Genomic DNA, 19,018 nt, shown 5'->3' on the forward strand with positions numbered 1-19,018 from the left:
CATGCATCTGGATGCTCGGAATCCAGATTGATGGTCGTGGAGGCCTCCAACAAGTTCAGTGTGAGAGTTAAGATGGGGCAAAGCAGGCTTCTTTAGTAGCTTCCCCAGGAAGGGGGTGATGGACATAGGGCAGTTAGGGTCAGAGGAAGGTTTTTTCAGGAGTGGGGGCTCTAGTGAGTGCTTGAGGATGCAGGGGAAGATCCAGCAATAAAGGAGTGATTGCAGAAATCAGCGAGAGCAGGGGCTAGAGAGCTAATGTTATCCTTGATGGTCCTGGATGAGCAAGGGGAGACCTGTTTAGAAGAGACCTTCATGGAGCGGACAACTCTGGTAACTTCCAGATAAGTGTCAACTAATGTTGATACTATTACTTATATACACTATAAGTATATATGTTCCCATTACCAAACCCTCAACCCGCTACATTTTTACTGTTTGCCGCGTAGGATGATGTCACAGCTGACGTATGTTGAGGTATATAGCTTTTTGCATAATTGAAATGCGTTGAGAGAGTGTGAGCTACAATCAGTTTTTTTGCCAGGTTTCCCTACGTTATTGAACTAATAATAAAGTAGTATTTTGCCATATTCTTGGAGTCTGTCCAGTTATTTGGGCCTGAGGTCATTTAGTTTGGTAATCCCATTTGGCACTTCGAAAGCTCCAGATCCTATTGCACATTAACCCTGATTCATTTTCTCTGTACTTTGCTAATAGAGCAGAATAACTGCGACGGTATTGTGCTCATTGGGCCCAATATAAACCAGCCATACAGTGTTGCCTGGGGAAATGTAATGCCTCCTTTGGGTGCTAACCAGCTAAATAGAATCTGTAATTTCAATCTAACTGGGCATAATAGAATTTGCATTACAATTTTTGTCCTTTCTATGCTGAGCCTAATGTAAGCAGGCCTTTCTGTGCTGATTGGACATAATGGAATCTGACCTTGCTGTGCTAATTGACCTGTGAAGGCAATTTAATTTGAAATAATCTGAATATTACTTTTCACAAATTATGTGGATGTTTCGGGACAGCATTGATTCCAATATTACTAAATGTATCTAGCATATCACACGCTAATCTAGTGCTCTCTCTCTCCCTATCTCTGCACTCTATGTTTTCCTTTGTCTCTCTTTCACCCTCCCTCCCTCTCTTCCTCTTTCCCTGTCACTGTCAGCCGCACTCTATGCCTCTATCTCTCCTTCTCTCGGCAAGAGTCATGTTGTCAGGTGCACTCTCACTATTCTCTCTGTCAGTGGGGTCTGTTCCTCTCTCATTCTCTGTGTTAATTGGTCCTCTGTTTATTCCCCCCTCTTGCTCTCCGTTTAGTGACTCCTCTTTTAGTGTGATATCACAATCTCTGTCTTCTCTTTCTCTCTCATTCCCTCTGTGCACTCCGTTACACACACACTCTCTCTTTCAGTATGGTCTGGTTTTTTACCTTCTATTCCTCTCCCTCTTTCAGTTTCTCTCCAGCTCTCTTCATCTATATCTCCCTCTCAGTATATCTTGCTTCCGCTTCCTCTCTTTTACTCTCCCACTCAGTGTCTCCCCCTCTCCCCTTCCCTCTTTCTGTCTCTCTCTCTTACATCCACTCACTTTATCACTCCCCCTTTGCAGTTCGTTCTCTCTCTGTGTACCGCTATCTTTTCTTCTCCTTCTGTGGGTCACTATACTCCTTTGTGCGCTTCTTTCTCTCTTTGTCTCTCTCTCTCCTCACCATAACTTATGTTGTCTCCATCTCTCTCTCTCTCTTTTTCTGATTTTCTCCCTCTCTCGTTCCTTGTCTGTTTCTCTCCCTTTCCCTCTCTCTGCCTCTCTGCCTTCCTTCCTCACCAGTTTCCCGTTCTGTTCCTGTCATTCTGTAAATGCCTTAATAACATGCTGAGCTCAATCTGTGTGTGTGACTCACTCTCTGCCTCTACGTTGCATTCTTTCTCTTTCTTTGTCTCTCTATCTCTCCCTCCAACTCAAAAACTAGTTGTGCCCAGGCTATCAAATGCTTATCTAGTGTCCTTTCTCTCTATCTCACTCAGTGACTCTATCGCTATCTCTGGTGTGAAAGTTGTGTTGTCAAGCTTGCTCACCCTTTTCTCTGTCCATGTGGTCTGTTTCTTTTGGAACTTGCCTCTGTCACTGCCTGCACACTGCTCTTCACCATCTTGCAGCAGTCAGACCTTGCAGGTTGTTTTGCCTTGTAAGGCCTACTCTCACCTGCTCCCCACTAACTGCTTCTCCTCTTAGATCTCCAACCACCTTACACTACACACACAAATCCCCCAAAGGCAGCAACTACAGGCCTAGCTGTTAACACATCAACACTATCTGGGTCATTACCAAGTTCTTCTCTTTAGCCCTGTTGCACTCTCACACATCAGTGCGTAACCATACCCACAGCTCGGTAGCCTATCACCCCTCGGGCTCTTCCTTATGGATAACATACTCCCACGTTTCTACACCAAACCCATAGAAAGCAGATTGGCACTCAGGAACTGGGTACTTCCAACATGCACCCAACAACACCACAGGTTTTGCACCTGCCATTCCCAGTATCCCACCAATGACCCCCAAACCTCCTTTTTATATTACCTAGCACGGTGAGGCCACCAATAGTTGAAGGCGGCACTATACAAGACCACCTACATTACATTACATTTCTCTTTCTGTGTGTTAATGTGTTCTTTCTCTCTCTCTCTGTCGCTTTCTCTCTCTCTCTTTCTCTCCTCCTCTCCCACTTTCTCCATTAGGGTGGTAATGCTGGAACTGTTCTCTCTGTCTGTGTCAGTGCAGTTGGCTACACACACTCTCTCTGCCAGAGTGGTCTGTTTTTCTCTCCCCATCTTTCTATCCATCCTTTTCTATCTCTCTCTATCTCTGCCTCTATATCACTTTTTCAATCTCTACATGGGTGAATCTACCCCCTGTATCCCCCTCTCTCCCTCTGTGTGTCCCCATCTCTCCCTCTATTGCTCCTGAAAGCTCAACATCTGTGTCACACACGTTTTCTTCCTCTTACCTTCTTTTCCTCTGCATCAATATTTACCTTTTTCTCCCCCTCTTCCCCCTGCCCCCTACTTTCTCTTTCTCTCTCCTTCGTCCTCCCTTTATCGCGCCACCCTCTTCTCCCTTGCTATATCTCTCCTACTGTCCATGAACCAAGAACCCTCTCCCCTCTCTCCCCAGTTCCATCCTCCACTTTCTCTCTCCCTCTATCTTTCTCTCTCTGTCTCTCTCTTGCGCTCTATCAGTTCATCTTGCTCTCTATGATTATCTATATCTTTCTCCATCACTCTCTTGCTCCATCTCTCACTCTCCTTAACATGTATTCTTCCTCTCCATGAAGTGTGAGCCTTTTTCCCTGATGGTGTGGATGAGAGGTAAGGAACCTTGCTGACATTTGGAAAGGAGGCACTGACAGGGAGAGCTGTGGCTGTATATGTAAGGTGACCAGATCTCAAATCAAAAACTGGGAGAGGCCAACAACATAAAATAACCACTGCAATGTGACAATGCCTGAAAGCATGAAAGTAAGAATACACTTTAGTAGTGCTTGTAGTGGGGGCGGAGATAGGATGTTCGCCAGTTCATAATGCCATAGCATTGACAGAGATAACATGCCTTGGAATGCTAAACGACATCATCAAAATTACAAACACATATGTCCACAACTGAAAGTCATGCCATTAAATCCTTACTGCATTGAATTGAAGTTTTAAAAAGTGCCTTTGCACAAATTGTTTTCCTTGTTTTTCAGGGAGTTCTGAAGGCAGGAATCCATTCAGAGCACTACCCCAAAGTGTCAGTTGAGATCAAGGTTACATGTGGATTAGCAGTGGTTTCCGCGGATGCTCTACACCGCAACCTCTACATGCCATCGTCTTCCACTAACACACTGCTTTCTCCGCTATCGTTCGAGCCACTACAGTCATTGCTGATATCAGAGTGACCAGTGAACCACCTTCGTATATAAAGACATATATTGTCATTGTGTGTGTCGTGCAGTAATGCATCCCTCTCTGTGATGGCATAGTGCCTGTATGCTGGAAGTTGGGAGGATGTGGATAGGCTTTGTAAGGTACCAGAGAACAAGACTCACAGATCTACAGCTGCCTTTGATATTTTCTTTTCATTATTAGGCATTGTACATACTGTAACAAATCCACAGACTGAGCAGCACTACCAACTAATCAGTGACCATCATGCAAAACTAAACATTGCCTTCTTGCTCGCAGAAGAAGATCATTCGTTTAATTCTAAATGTGAAAGTTGGTCTAATTCCTTATTTACACTTCTCCAGATGGGTTCTCAGATGGGTTCTCAGTCATTACAGACACAGTACTATTGGTGAGGTCTTATTCATTGTACAAATGATATTTCAGAAGTCTTATTAGTAACAGACACCGTATTCCTGCCTCATTCATTAGAGGCACAAAACTCACAGTGAGGTCACATTCATTGTAAACATTATACACCTGGGGTGGTCTCACTAATGACTGGACACAATAATCCAGAGACGTCTCAAAAAGTATAGATGTGATACTCGTAGAGAGGCCTCAGTCATTAGAGGTGCTATAGCCAAGGTGAAGTTGCATTCATTATAGACACAATTCACAAGGTGAGGTCTCACTAGTTACACGACATAATACCCCAGGTGTATTCTCATTAATTATGGCCACTGAACTCCATGGGAGGTACACTGATAACTAAACACAATAGTTCAGGTCATTTGCCAATAATTACAGTCACACTATTGCAGGTGAGGTCTCACTGATGACTGTACACGATACTCAAAACCGAGCTGTCATTAATTATAGGCACAGTACTCTAGTTGATGTCTCCTCACTTCAGACAATTTTTTTCCTGCAAGGTCTAATTTATACCTAGATGGTACTATAGATGCACTCTCACTAATTATTTGACACAGTGATCCATGTGACATCCCTTTTGTGAGAAGACGCAACACAACAGGTCCGTTTTCAATAATTGTAGACACAATACTCCAGCTCAAACTGCTTCAAAAGGCAAAGTACTTCAAAGCCGGTCTTGCAAACTGGAGGGACAACACTTCAGATGAGGTATCACTAATTATTGATCCCCATACTCCAGATAGGAGCTCACTAATTTCTGAAAACAATACTCGAGTTGAGACCTCGCTCATTTTGAACAAGGTTTTCTGTGTCAGGTCCCAACAATTATGTTATGAAATGGTATATTGTGTAATGTTTTGTTACGTTGTTTCACGTTATTGTCAAATATAAAGTGCTTTGAAGCAGACATAAGGTGGCAAGTAGCACTACACAAAACACCAAAATGAACAATACACGCGAGCAGCACACATATCAGGAAATGGTCCAAAACATCTGAAGCAGACCTTCGCATGTAAACTGGCAGGTAGACTCTCACCCATGTTGGACCTAAGAGCCTCATGCTCTCCTCTGGTAAGAAGGCAATGCAAATGCAAGAGGGGGTACAAGGAGGCATTGTGCATCTTAACTCCTGAAGAGTCACGTCTCAGCCAAAGAGGAATCCTGCCTCCCACAACACGATGACCATCCCCATGAAGTTTCAAGCAGGCAACAAGAACTCTCAGGAAGCCCGGTCTCGGACTTTGTGCCGAGAGGAGCCACAGTTAAAAAACACCCTATTTTAAAAGTGGCCTGTTTATCCCATCTTTCATATCTATAGAAGCTGGTCACTTCTGGCTGTTCGTTTAGCATACAGGGAGAAAGAAGACGGGCATGGTGTCAAGCCTGTCTTCCCCTGAGCAAAAGACATACTCACATGAGTAAAACATTGCACATAAAGGGGTGCCAGGCTGCCACTGCATGCAGAAGGGCAGACACCCGGCCCTTTTCTCCCTATCTACCCTGTTTCTTGTATATAAAGATCTGACGTTTAGGGTTTCAGATATTTCCTCACTGTAGATGGGCGCGTTGTTATACATTGATAGTCTACTCCCAAGTGAGGCTACACTCTGTCTCAACATGAACTACAACAAAGTCAGCAGCAAACCAAATAGTAGTGGGTGACAATTATTGTTGCCTCATCAATTTTCCAGGGAAGGTCTTCAACAAATAATAGACCTATCATCCGCCATCAACGTATTGATATTGATATTGATATTTTATTTCTATCGCGCTTGTACACAAGTGTTTCAGAGAGCGACAAGGCAAGGGAGGGGAACAGGGGAGAACAAAACAGCAATCTTACTAGGCCCAGCGACAGTGAGAACGCGCAAGTGCATGGGAGAGGGGGGAGGGGAAAAAAGTGCATGGAAGGGGGAGAAGTGGAAAGTGCGAAGCAAAGGAGAAACAGATAAATAATAATAAATAACTAATAAAGGCAACAAGCAGTGGTAGTGCAGCCAGCAATTGGCAAGTGTTAGGTTTAAGGCAGCAGACAGGGTAGGTCTGATAAGTGCAGGAAGAAAAAGGGGGGGTGTATGGGTACAGATACAGACCCCAGTGCAAGGGGTGGCCCAGACGCAGTGCGGGTGGGTGGCAGGGTAAGCAGGTACCTGGACCCGGAGGACAGAGGGTGGCCAGGTGCACGATGCCAACAATATTTCTAAATTTTATTACAAAAGATATATCATTACACCTACACACAATAAAATAGCTGAACGAACTGAAATTCGTATATAAAACCTGAACATCAAATACATCCAGATGTACACAGTTACACAACAAAGCAAAATAGCACAATCAATATCATTGTGTCCAGTACCTCAGTGATCTAGTGTACACTAGCATGGGTTTACTAATCACAATTAACACGCGCTACATCCTTCCTTGGTAAATTGATGAGGCAATAATAATTGGCACTCACTACTGCACCTTCCTTCGGTTTGTTGCAGTATATAGTTTCCCACTACGTAGGAAGGTTGGTTACCCTCCTCTGGGATCAGCCGATGTGAGATTGGGTCTAAAACAAAGTCTAGCATGACGTAACATGGAACACACTCTTTATAATAACCTGTTTGACATCCAGCTGTCATTTTACTGTATACGTTAATTTCCTTACTCTCTGTTACTAACATAATTCACCCTTATACACAGTCTATCCGTGTTGGCTCAAGTGTGGCAATCCCAGAATTAACACTCTGGAGCTTGATCTGGGGCACAGTGTATATAGATGCAAGAGCAAAAAGAGACACCACATGTCTAGGATTAACCAAGCACTGCTCAGCGCCTCATGCAAGCTTTGGAAACACAACCCAGTTCACACAACAATTAAGGGCATAACATCCTCTCCTCAGTTTCAAAACAGCTTCCTCTTAAGAGGCCTGGCATGGAGCCATGCTGTCCATAAATGCCCAACGCATCCCTCCCCACCCCCTTTGCTTGTGGCATCTATTTCACACTTTCCCAACCTCTTGTCTTCACCATGGTACTTTTCGTTCCTCCAGGAGACTAAAGTCTGAGTGCCTTTGCCGTTTAGTTGACATAAAGGCAATACCTAGGTTCCATTTGGCTTATGAGCGTCCACGTGTGTAAGCCACTCTCCACAGAATGTGTGCACTTGCTCCTTCCACCCTGCAGGTTCCTGTGTGGTCATTCAGGCGTCTGAGGGCTAGGTGGCGGAGTCCACACACGTGTACCTCTGGCTTTTCCCGCTGTGCTCTGAGTGTCGTGGGCTCCAGAGGCGTCATTAGCGTCAGCAGTGGGACGCTAATGGGTGCTTATTGTGCTGCCGATGCTGCCTGCTCGGGCACTGAGGGTCGAGCGTGTCCGATGCTTAAGGACTCCGGGCAGGAACAGGGGCTACACAGTCACAATGGGACCGCAGGGCTGACGCAGCTTAATTTCCAGGAAGTCTCCCCATTCTCTCTCTTATTGATGTGCACTGGCACTAACCGCTTCGTAGAAATGGGCTCTATTTCTGAGACCCACCAGTGTAAGGGGTTGATCACCGGAAGAACTGTTTGTAACAAGCTTCCCTGACTGGCAAATATGTCTTTTGCCGCAAAAGTGAGTCATAGAAGTGGTCAAGCAGTTAAGTTGTTGTCGCTCTAAAGGTTGTGAGATCTCCTCTCTGCTTCCCTACTGACGAAGTTGCGTGAGTTTCCCTAATTGACGCTGTTAATTAATCAAACCTTACAAAGTAAAAAGAGCATTATGCCTCGAACCCACTGAACTTTCCACATTCAATGATGAGTTGAAACCACAAGCGTTCCTTCCTGTCCGAGACCTATTCCATGAAGACTACTCAGGATGACTAACGCCTCAAGTGACAGCATGTTGTTGTTGATGTCCATGAACATGTGCTCATGGGTTTGCTAGTGCCCACACTCCTCCTTGCATCTGGCCAGCTTCTCCTGGGCCACCTAAAATTCCAGTACAGAGGGTGGTCTGCAAACTCAGAGTTCTACCCGATCATGATTGCGCCGCACCTATAAAAATGGATTGCTCCACTTCAGATTTCAACTTCGGACCCTACCAATGTTACAACTCTTATACAGGTAGCTGCATCCTAATGACTGACACACACACGCACAGACTCTCCCTCTCTACCTCTTTCTCTACTCGCCCCCATTCTCGCTCTCTCTCTCTGTCTCTCTTTCTTAAAACTTTCCACTGGCATCGGATCGAAAAATGTATATAATGTATAACCCATCACCTTATACAAAAGTGTCTGCATGGTGCGACAATCCATTTATCGTATGGAACCCCTGGTCACCTGAGATCCGCTACTCACAATATGCTGGCCATTAACTCATCAAAACTCCGAACAATTTGCTTCAACTCCATCACCAATCATATGCGGTCCCAAAAAGGATAAAGCCTTTTCCCGTGGCTGTTCAGTGCACGCATGAGGCCATTTGATGACCTTCTGGATACCAAAGTGTTGACACTATGTGGAAATGACTCCCAGATCCTGTTACACCTTCAAGAAGTAAACAACAAGCAACACGACATCTCTGGGTACGTGCTCCATATCCAGGGCTGGTTGACTGGCATCTTCCTATACCTAAGTAGGAGTAACAACTGGAACCCCAAAATGAAGCCTGTCCAAAATAAAAAAAACTGCCTTTTGGTTGTCCCTCCATATTGATCTCCTCCAGAGACCACTCAATCAGAAAGTCACACACTTGGGGGCATCCTTTGATATAGAGCTTGCCTTCATGCCCATTACAAATGCAGTGATTAGTAGAGCATACCAGCATGGAATAAGAAGGAAGAGGATCCAGAAAAGGTGAGGAATCAAAGGGAAGCCAGGAGGATAGAGGGTGAGAGGCAGAGGGTGACATTCAAAATGAATGGATCGCCCGTATATGATCTCAGCTGCTAGTTCTTTGATGAAATGCTGCTCTCTTGGCTGCCCCGCAGAGACAACTGGCTCTGTCTCAGTTACTCATGGGAGACACCACCTCTGCCATTGTCAATTGTCCATAGACCCCAGGAATCCTCTTCAAAGAAGGCCTTTGATTCTCTGATATTTCCTTGCACCATCATCCAGGCATGATCTCTGGCAACAACTTGGATGCCCTAAAACCTGCTCTGCAGAGCAGGTACATACCTGACCGAGCCTTCGATGCTGAATCTGTGTTCTACATGTTCTGCCAGGCATCCCAAGAATCCACTCTGCCACGCGCCTAGATGCCTTGAATCCCACGCACCCCGCGGGGGGACTTCAACTCCAGACCTCTCACCCATGCCTTCATGCAGACACTCTGGGTTTACACAAGCTGCGGCATTTGATATCCAACACCAAAGAGGCTCTCTCATCTAGACACTGAGGTGCTGCTAGAGGAGAAGGGCATCGATATTCACTCTGCTCCATCCGTCCTAGGGATATCCCTACAGCACACCACACACATGCGGTCTTCGATGCCCATGCTCAGTCCCCGTTCCACACCCCACTCACCCACTCACCGTGGCCGGCTTCAGGTTCCAGCACCGGTGCTGCACGCAGAAAAAAGGGGTCTGCAGGCACACCAGTGTTCCTGTGCATGAACAATCCCTGCTTTTTCATGGCTCGTTCATGAATAATTCATGAAAATGCATGAATAATTCATGAAAGTGCATGATTAATTCAGGTTCATGAATTATTCAGACCGAATTCCCGAAGATTCCTGGTTAATTCATGCTGTCACTGGCTGCCAACCTGCTGCTTAACTTCTGATAGAAGATTTACTTTCGCCCCCTGTACTATGCTAAGTCGCATTTGCATACACACGCATGCATGCCCACATATATGTCGATATACCGACCCCCAATGCGATTTCTCAATGGGACCACATGCCTGTCCATGGCTTCCTTGCAGTAACCCGTCTTTAGTAAGTGGCGTGCACATTCTGTGCACGTTAAAAGCCCCCACACTGCCCCATGAGTCCAAGCTTGTCATTTTAGGCCTCACTATCGTGCAAGAGTCAAAAGCATTTACATTTCATTTAAAAGACAATACCAACTCGTGCCTGTCTCCAGCCACGGTCTTATGTGGTAGTACAACATAGTGTGTTCTCCTTTCACAGCGGCAAAGCTGACTCTTTTAACTTGCCTCCATTGTTCAACGCTGGGGGGGTCGACAGTTGACTTGTTTGGAAATGTGATGTCTACATACACCGGAGTCAAGCTTGTGAACCAAATATTTTTTTCTTGCAATGGATAATATTACAAACTATGAACTATTGAAAACGTGCAATTACGGTAAAAAGTGCGTCTGTAAGATTGTAAAAAGGACTCTCGCCAAGACACGCATCACGCCCGGCTTGCCACTTGTAGTACGGCATCTCAAGACTGTAGATCAGAGCTCTTCAAACTTTTATTTTTTTAGGTTGGAGGAAATGGGCAGGGCTCACATGGTCGGACTGGAACTTGAAACTGTCTCAGGCACCAATGAAAAAGTGGCCCGCAGTTGCAAATGGATATTCATTCTTTTAGTCACAGACTGTTTGACTAGTACCCAAGGTGCTGTTTTTTGTTAAAATGTAAGCCAATTGTGATATTTAAAGAATATTTATTCAGCAACAATGATCAAAATTACTAGCTGCATACTGAAATAATTCATCAAACTGGTCCTCAATGACCCAAATATTGGCTCATTTTGACAGGCCTACACTAGCATTTAGCATTTCTGGTACAGGCATTGCCCTATTGCCCTATAGGCCAGTCCGAGCCTGGCCAGCTCATCCATTATGGGCTAGGGGCATCCACCTAGTGCCCCCTCACCCATTATCGAGAAGCCCAGGAGCCAGCCCAGTGAAACACTGAGCACTCCCTCAGCTGCTTTTTCCAGCTAAGGGAGTGCTCCTGGACAGGCTGAACTGTCACAGGGAAACATTGTTTCCCTGTGACAGTTCAGTTCCCCAGCCACACATGTTCACTGATTGTCATGAGGCAAAACAGGCAGACCATGAAGCACAGATTAGCGGGCACAATGGTGGGGGGGGGGCGCAAAATCACAGTAGGTGCCATGTTTGTCCCTCCTGCAGGTGCAACAGATGCTTTCAGCCAGCACATGTGAGCAGAAAACCTAAAACAAAGCCAATTGGGGGGGAAGGACCACAATCCCCAGCAGCCACAGCGGCTCAAATGCACAAGTGACAGTTACTCCAGTACGGACACATTCCGAGAAGCTCGTGGCAGGCAAAAGCCATTGCGGATCCACTCCCTCGCCCGCAGAAACTCTTGCAAGCCCAGCAGGCTGCAAAGATAAGTGAAGGGAATTAGGTGCTTGGTGCGGCAGTGGGGAGCTAAATATAACGGCTTGGGAATAGACAGGCATGCAGTTGGGAACGGGCACAGGGGAGAGCCACTAACACGGAGCCTTTAACACAGAAGGCACTTCTTGTGATGCATGTGCTTCTGATGTGCCATACACATTACTCGCATGTAGCCTGAGGCATGCAGTAACTGTCCACTCTTTACCAGACGACAGACACTGCTCGTAGGTGTTCGCAAGTCAGCTGATAACCAGGACAGGCTCCAGATCACGCGAACAGTGAAAGCTAAGTGCAGCTTATTTAAATGACATTATTTAGGCAAAAGTGTGCAGTGCAGAATTGTTTAACAGTGTGATTATGGCCAAGTAATGTTACACAGTTTATGTACCCTGTGTTTTATGTTCCTCATGTTTTTGGTAGTACTTCAAAACAAAGTTTGAACGCTAAAGTCAGGCACTACTGAATTAAGTTCTGAGTGAGGTACTGAGCCCGGAACGAGTGTCAAGGGGCTAAAGATCCACAAACAGAAGGAACAATCTCAAAAGTGAGTGTACGTGGGGTAGAACTCACTGATGAACAACTGAGTGGCGAGACCCTATTCTAGGTGTATGCTTGTGTGTGTGTGGGTATAGTGAGTACCAGAGTGTGCTCCAGCAAGAAGCCAGCTCGAGCAGGCCCATAAGCCAAGAGCCAAGGAGCATGTTTTCCCCAACAACCCTTACATATCAATAACCTCTCCCTAATCCTCTTGCCGGTGTTTCTACTTCCCTCTTCCCATCCAACCCATGGACCCTTACCCTCTTTCTCTGTTGTGGTCACAGAGGTCTGTGATTTCACTACTACAGACACCAAGACCTTGAAGGGGAGGTAGGGGTTTGTGCACCTCCGCGCTGGTCCAAGATTTGCCTTGACACTGAGCCATGCAATGCTGGGGGCGCTTTGCTTCGCCAGCCTGGCATAGCTCATTGGAAATGCTGGCTGGGGCACTGCATTTCTGTATGTGCGAGGGGGAGCTCCTGCGCCTCCTCGCACAAACGGACAGAGCAACCTGGAGCATTTCAGCACCTATGCACAGGCCCCTGCAGATGCTACATTTATGTTCATTTATTTTTTATTTAAATATGTGTATGGATGCGTGTATGCTTGTGTTATGAGTGAGTGTATAGTGATGGGTGCTCGTATGAATGATAGAGTGATTTCTGTGTGAATGTGTGTGCATGTTTGTTTTGATCCGTTGAGCTGATTTTGGTGAGTGGGGGGTAGAGCGGGGAAGGAGGGTTGTACAACAAAGGCATTTTAAAAATGCCTTTGTTACACAATCCACCTACCCACCTGCCAAAAATCAGCTCTCCTTCTGAGGCACTGTGCAGCCCAAGGGACAGGGGTGGTATTTCTTTTACTGGATATCTATCATAGATGTCCAGTCAAAAATACCATGCTTTCCCCCTGGGTCCCAGAGTGCCAATTGCAAACTGTTTGGCTTTTTACCCAATTTCTTTTGACAGTATTCTCTAAAAGGCAACATTTTACCCATTATTTTAAAGAAATTAACAGGCGGAACCTCCTCCCCCACGAACCACCATTGATTACTTCGGGCTACCTCACTGCAATCGGTTGCTATGGCATTTGTGTGGGAAATATTTATGCCCCTCCACTTAAAAAAATCACCAGCTGCCATTGGCCCTTGGACTGTATTGGGAACGGGGTGGGGGAGCCCAGGGACTGTGGTAGGATCAGGGTGGGTGGGAGCACTGGGATAGTGGTGAGAGCAGGGTGGGGAGAGCCCAGGGTCTGTGATGCGGTGGGGAGAGACCAGGGACTATTCTGGTAGTAGGGTGCAGTGATACTGTCCATTTGGCATTTTTGGGGGGGCCCGACCTGCCCAAATGTTGCTCGGTGTTGGGGCTCAGGCCAAAATTCGTTGAAGACCACTGCTTTAGATTGAAGCCATCTGGGGCATACTGAGAGGACAAAGGAGAGAGAACTGGCCTCTCCTGTAAAAGAAACATAGAGATGGTGGTTCAGAAAGGCTGCATTTCACAACTCAGGAGAGGTAAATAGGAATGCATGCGAGGGCTGGAACAGAGTCAACCCTATGTCAAATGAATATGTGATTTCAGGGAAGAGCTACATTTATATTCAGAGGTGCAGATGTGGCTTGAAGGTCTGACATGTGGAAAGAATTGAGGGGTCAATTTGCTTTTAAACAAGCCCGGAAGCCACTATCTCCCCCCCCCCACCATCCAGCAGAGACACATTCACACATTTTAGCAGCAGTTCTACCAAATTACTTCATTAATGCACCAGAGTGTGCAGTATTTTGGCTGTGCATGTTGACAGCTAAACATATCTGCCATCAAGGCAGTAGCCCAGCCTCATAGATAAGTTGCTGTGGTGACAGTTAGCACTGTCAAGTGTCCAAGTGTACTAAGCCTGATAATCTGTCTTTAGAGTTGACCCTAAATAGAATACAGGTATTTGAGGGGAGTTTTGTCACACCATATAGGGGATTACCATAATAACGCCATACCACTTTAACACCATACGGGAATACAACAAGATTAGGTATAGCCCTCTGACAAAATCTCTAACATATTTTGGTGCATTGGCCTGTGGGAAGGAACTTTAAAGCAGTTACTGGGCATGGCAAGTGCATTAGGCACCACAGCCATTTGGTGTACTTTAAAAGGGAACTCATTCTATTAGGTGATAGAGTGGCCCTGCGCAGTGACATTATGTCCCAAAATAAAGCAACTTTTTCTGAGCTGGTGAACTACCTGGAGGCAAAGCTATTTGCCCTTGGGGTGTGGTCATAAGAAAATACAGTTTTATGGAGGGAATGCAAATGTGGAGAGATGCAAAAGGAGTCATTGCATGACACCTGTAAGGAAGGGATTATTGTACAGGTTTGCATGCTAAGTCTTTTCAGTGCTTCAGACAAGAATTCAAAAAAAGATAGCATAATATGATTATGTGCTCTCAAATTGGTCTTTAAGACTGCAGGAGAATGATTCTGACGTGATTAATACATTACAGACGAGCTTGGATGGGGCAAGTGAATGAATATATACTTGAAAGGGGGTTTGTCCTGGCTGTAGTAGTCAAAAAGTTTCTACTTATTTCAATGCAAGTTAAATCTACTGTGTATCAACCATCCATTGATGGTGCTATTTTTTGCCTATTCATGGATGGGTGTACATCAAAAACACAACATGCGCTTTCTTTTTGGTGAATTTAGGTACAGCTTTTAATATATTGCTGACCTATTAACTCTTTTATACTCTTTTTACATATTCATGGAGTAAGACCTATCATTTGGTCACCCTTTAGCCTGGCTATGACAGAGCTACCCAAGGTCTTCAACCTAGAGTAATGACAAATAATTTAAGCTCTATCTGGTTGGTAAAACTTGTTAAAAAACAATGATGTACAACTAGGTCACCAACAAGTATTAGAAGAAGTTTCATGTATGTGTTTCTCTGTTCTTGTTATTTTACTATGAAGTATATCCCTGTATCAATTTGTTTAACTTGGTTTATGCTTGTAATATAGTTTTTGTACTCATTGTCCACGATTGTTGTAGTGTAGAATAATTGCACTTCTGCATAGATTGAAATAGCTGTGTTACTCCATGAATATGTAAAAAGAGTATAAAATAGTTAATAGGTCAGCAATATATTAAAAGCTGTACCTAATTTCACCAACAAGAAAGCGCATGTTATGTTTTTGATGAACACCCATCCATGAATAGGCAAAAAATAGCACCATCAATGGATGGTTAATACACAGTAGATTTAACTTGCATTGAAATACGTTGCAACCTTTTGACTACTACAGCCAGGACAAACCCCCTTTCAAGTATATATTTAATCACAGCCCATAGTTCTGCGTCTGTTTTGGGCTATCCCTCCAGTTACTCCTGGATGGGGCAAGTGAGCAAATGAAGTGTCTAAAATTGGAATTAGAGCAATCTAATACCGAGATGCAGTATAAATGTGGTGAAACGGATACGCAGCTACCTCAGAAAAAAAGGCAGTTTGGGGAGAACAAGAACTGATGCAACTAAAAGGGGTCATAGACGAAATCAGACAGGACAAGGACGATACCATTTTGGAGATGCAAATGCTTCAAAAGAATAACATGGAGAGAGAAAACAAATTTCATGTTATAGAACAGGAAATGGTTAAAATGTTAGAGGAGAATGACAAGAAGGACAGAGAGTTTAATCAGTGCCAAACACAAATAAATTAAATGCAAGCTGTGATTTATAAGATTTGTGATGAAAACTCTAACCTTTGCCAGCAGGCAGACTCGATTTTATAAAAGGTGGAACAGATTTGGAACAGCAAATATTTAGTTTTAAATCTCAAGAAAAACAAGGCACTTTATTTAATGGAGTTGACATCAGTCCCATCCCCGACCGGGGAAACAATGTACCAATGGCTATCCCTGTGGCAAGGCCGGATTGTAGCTGTTGGGGGGTTTTGATTCACCCGTCGGTGGTTATCATCAGTCCTGGCCACCAGAGAAAAGAAATGAGCGACCTAATAATATACCCCAGAATGTGCCAAGTAGCCCCATTAAAATAATGAAATCCATCAAGACTTTGTTTAAACTATTCAAAAAGGGAGGCGATTGTTGCATAGAAGACAATTTTTAAACATTACATGATATATTTAAAGCCCTTCAGATTGCTAGGGAAAAGTATAGACAGTACTTTCACCTAATACTTGATTCTGCAACTGCTAGTGTCATTCGGGGCCTTAATGAACAAGGAAACCTTTCATGGGCAGACTTTGAGAAAGAGGTTAGGCATAATTACTCCCCTTACCAGTCAATGCAAGACACCAAGAAAGCAGCATATACAATGAGAGCAAAGCCAGATATGTCACCTCGCCAGTTTCTCCAAGAATTAAAAAGGGTACTTTCCTGTTTTGATGTGTCTTTTAGCTCTAATTCCACAGAATCTAAGACTGCATATTTTTATGGTCTCCAAAAAGATATTATATCACAGTTATTTTGCGAATTTGACTGAGAAAAATTGCTAGAATGGATTGTAGAACAGGGGACTAAACTATAAGAGGTAATCTATTGTCAGAGGGAGGAAGGGTCTAGAAATAGGGAAGTAAAATCAAAATCTAACGACTCTATAGCAACAGTAAAGGAGGTAAAATCTGCAAAAATGGCATTTGAATCAGCCCAAACTCAGGTAAGAAACAATATAATAATAATAATTTGGCATTTATATAGCGCTACAAACCCTTAGGTATCTGAGCGCTGCTTATTATTACCCACGGTGTGTGGTGCTCATTTATTGACCTTGGAAGGATGAAAGGCTGAGTTTGGCCCCGCCAGGATTCGAACCAGCGTTAGCAGGCTCTGCACGGATGTCAAAGCGAGCGCTCTACTTGCTGTGCCACTTGACCGGCTATATGACACCTGATCTGAGGCGCATACCACCACAAGAACGCCACCCCAAAATCCTTTGTTTTAATTAATTGATCCAAGCAATAGAATTACATTAGTCCTAGATATTTGGGTGACAGACCTAGGGTAGGATTCTGACCCAATATGTCTGGCATTAACATTAATCAAAATCAAATGTACAATAGCTCGTACCAGACACTAGGGGTGTAGACAGATTTGATCCTAATCCAATGATATATCGCCACCAAGATAGGCCATGGTATGTGGAAAGATTCATTGAGAATGGAAATCAGCATAGGAGACAATTCACCTCAAATGAAAAACAAAATATGAACTATGTCCAGCGCCATTATAACCAGTCGCCACCACCAGTCGATCGCAGCCAAAGAATGGTCACACCGCGTTCTCCACCTCCTATGGCCTATGAGTTCAGAAACAACCCAAATAGAAATCAATCACCTGAGAGGTATCAGAATAGGCACAATCAGGGTGAATTTAACCAATATCGGCCTAAGCCACAGAGCGAGGAATTCAGGGACACAGACAGATTTCAATGTCTTGAGGCCCAAGATAAAATTATGTGTGAGCAAATAGGAAAACTAGGTGCAAAATGCCATAGGAGTGATCTTGTGCATTCTGACAGCACGTGACTATGTAATAGCCCATGCACTGATAAAAATACAGAAGCCCATGAACCATTTTTATGTAACGGTCCTGAATTGTTGATCCAAAAATAAAAATACAAACCAATGAAAGTGAAACACGAGATACGCACACACACAAAAAGGAGGTATGGTTCAATTTAGAGCTGAACCAGACTATCAAAGTGTGTGCAGATGAAGAACAAAAAGAGGGAAATGAACAAGATAAACCTAAAGAACAGAGAGACAGACGTAAAAAGAACATTTTATGTGAAGATAAAACATCTGATGAAGAGGTAGGAAAAATGGTTGCTCAAATGGAGGGAGCAGACCAATCACCTGAGGAGTATTTTGAGCCACATATATTTCAGGTAACCGAAAAGACAGGCACCATGCAAAATGCAAATAGGTGCTCTAAGCCAGAAAATGACAGGCTAACACGTGATCTTTGTGAAAATGTTCAGTCAAAAAATTGCAGTGTAAACACTGATAGTCTCAGGTCAGAGGGGCGGACAGTAGCTACACTCCAAATGGGTCCTGGGCATGGAAAAATAGAGAAATATTCCCAAAATGAAATTGGCGAAAAGGAGGGAAAAATATAATTTCACATGCCTATGTGTTTGGCAAGAAGTGAAAAGGGACTAAGAAAGGTGAGTCCTGAAATCAGCAAAAATTCACATTTTTTGTGTGTGCTGGAAGAAGGTGAGGACAGGTATTATGCTCATATTACTGTGGATGAAAAACGCAATGTATTTGCAATTATTGACACGATGCACAGGACACGATCATGTCCAACTAGTTGATAAAAAGCATCAAAGAACAGAGATCCCCACAAAATCATATAAAAGTGAGACAAACTGAAGGCCCTGTGCACAATTTCAATGGTGAGGTTGACATAAAGATAGGGAAACACCAGATGAGACAAGAAGTTTTGATTACATCTATCGGTGAAATACCTTTCCTAATAGGGAGAGATTGCCTGAAGAGGTTGTCGCCCCTCATTGATGGGGTGAATGGAGACTTATGGTCCCTAGCCAAAAAAGCATTGAGGCCTAAGAAAGTGGTGTCAGAAAACAACAGTATAAAAGAATGCCACAAAGTGGCTAAGTCAGATGATGCAGTGGAAGTGTATCTTCAGAATGGCTGTGCACCTAGTGTCACTGTCATTCTAATGTGTCAGGGTGAAATGCGAGGTGAAAAAGAGAAACCATCTAGGGAGATTTATTTGGACCCCAAGAAGAAATGGCAAACAGAAATAGATGAAAACACATTGCGTTGTTATTTAAAG

At 44.2% G+C, this 19,018-nt stretch overlaps 1 protein-coding gene across 1 annotated transcript in view; it reads right to left on the reverse strand.

The window, feature by feature from the left end:
* Positions 1 to 9,956, reverse strand: part of LOC138579529 (uncharacterized) — a 257,277-nt gene extending 247,321 nt beyond the window's left edge. Inside the window, exon 1 of the mRNA XM_069649838.1 lies at positions 9,873 to 9,956. The gene's annotated coding sequence lies outside the window, so the exon portion shown is untranslated. The remainder of the gene's footprint in view (positions 1 to 9,872) is intronic.
* Positions 9,957 to 19,018: the final 9,062 nt, after the last annotated feature.

The sequence above is a fragment of the Ambystoma mexicanum genome, chromosome 3p (assembly GCF_040938575.1).
Source record: "Ambystoma mexicanum isolate Mex_15411 chromosome 3p, UKY_AmexF1_1, whole genome shotgun sequence".
Classification (NCBI taxonomy): domain Eukaryota; kingdom Metazoa; phylum Chordata; class Amphibia; order Caudata; family Ambystomatidae; genus Ambystoma; species Ambystoma mexicanum.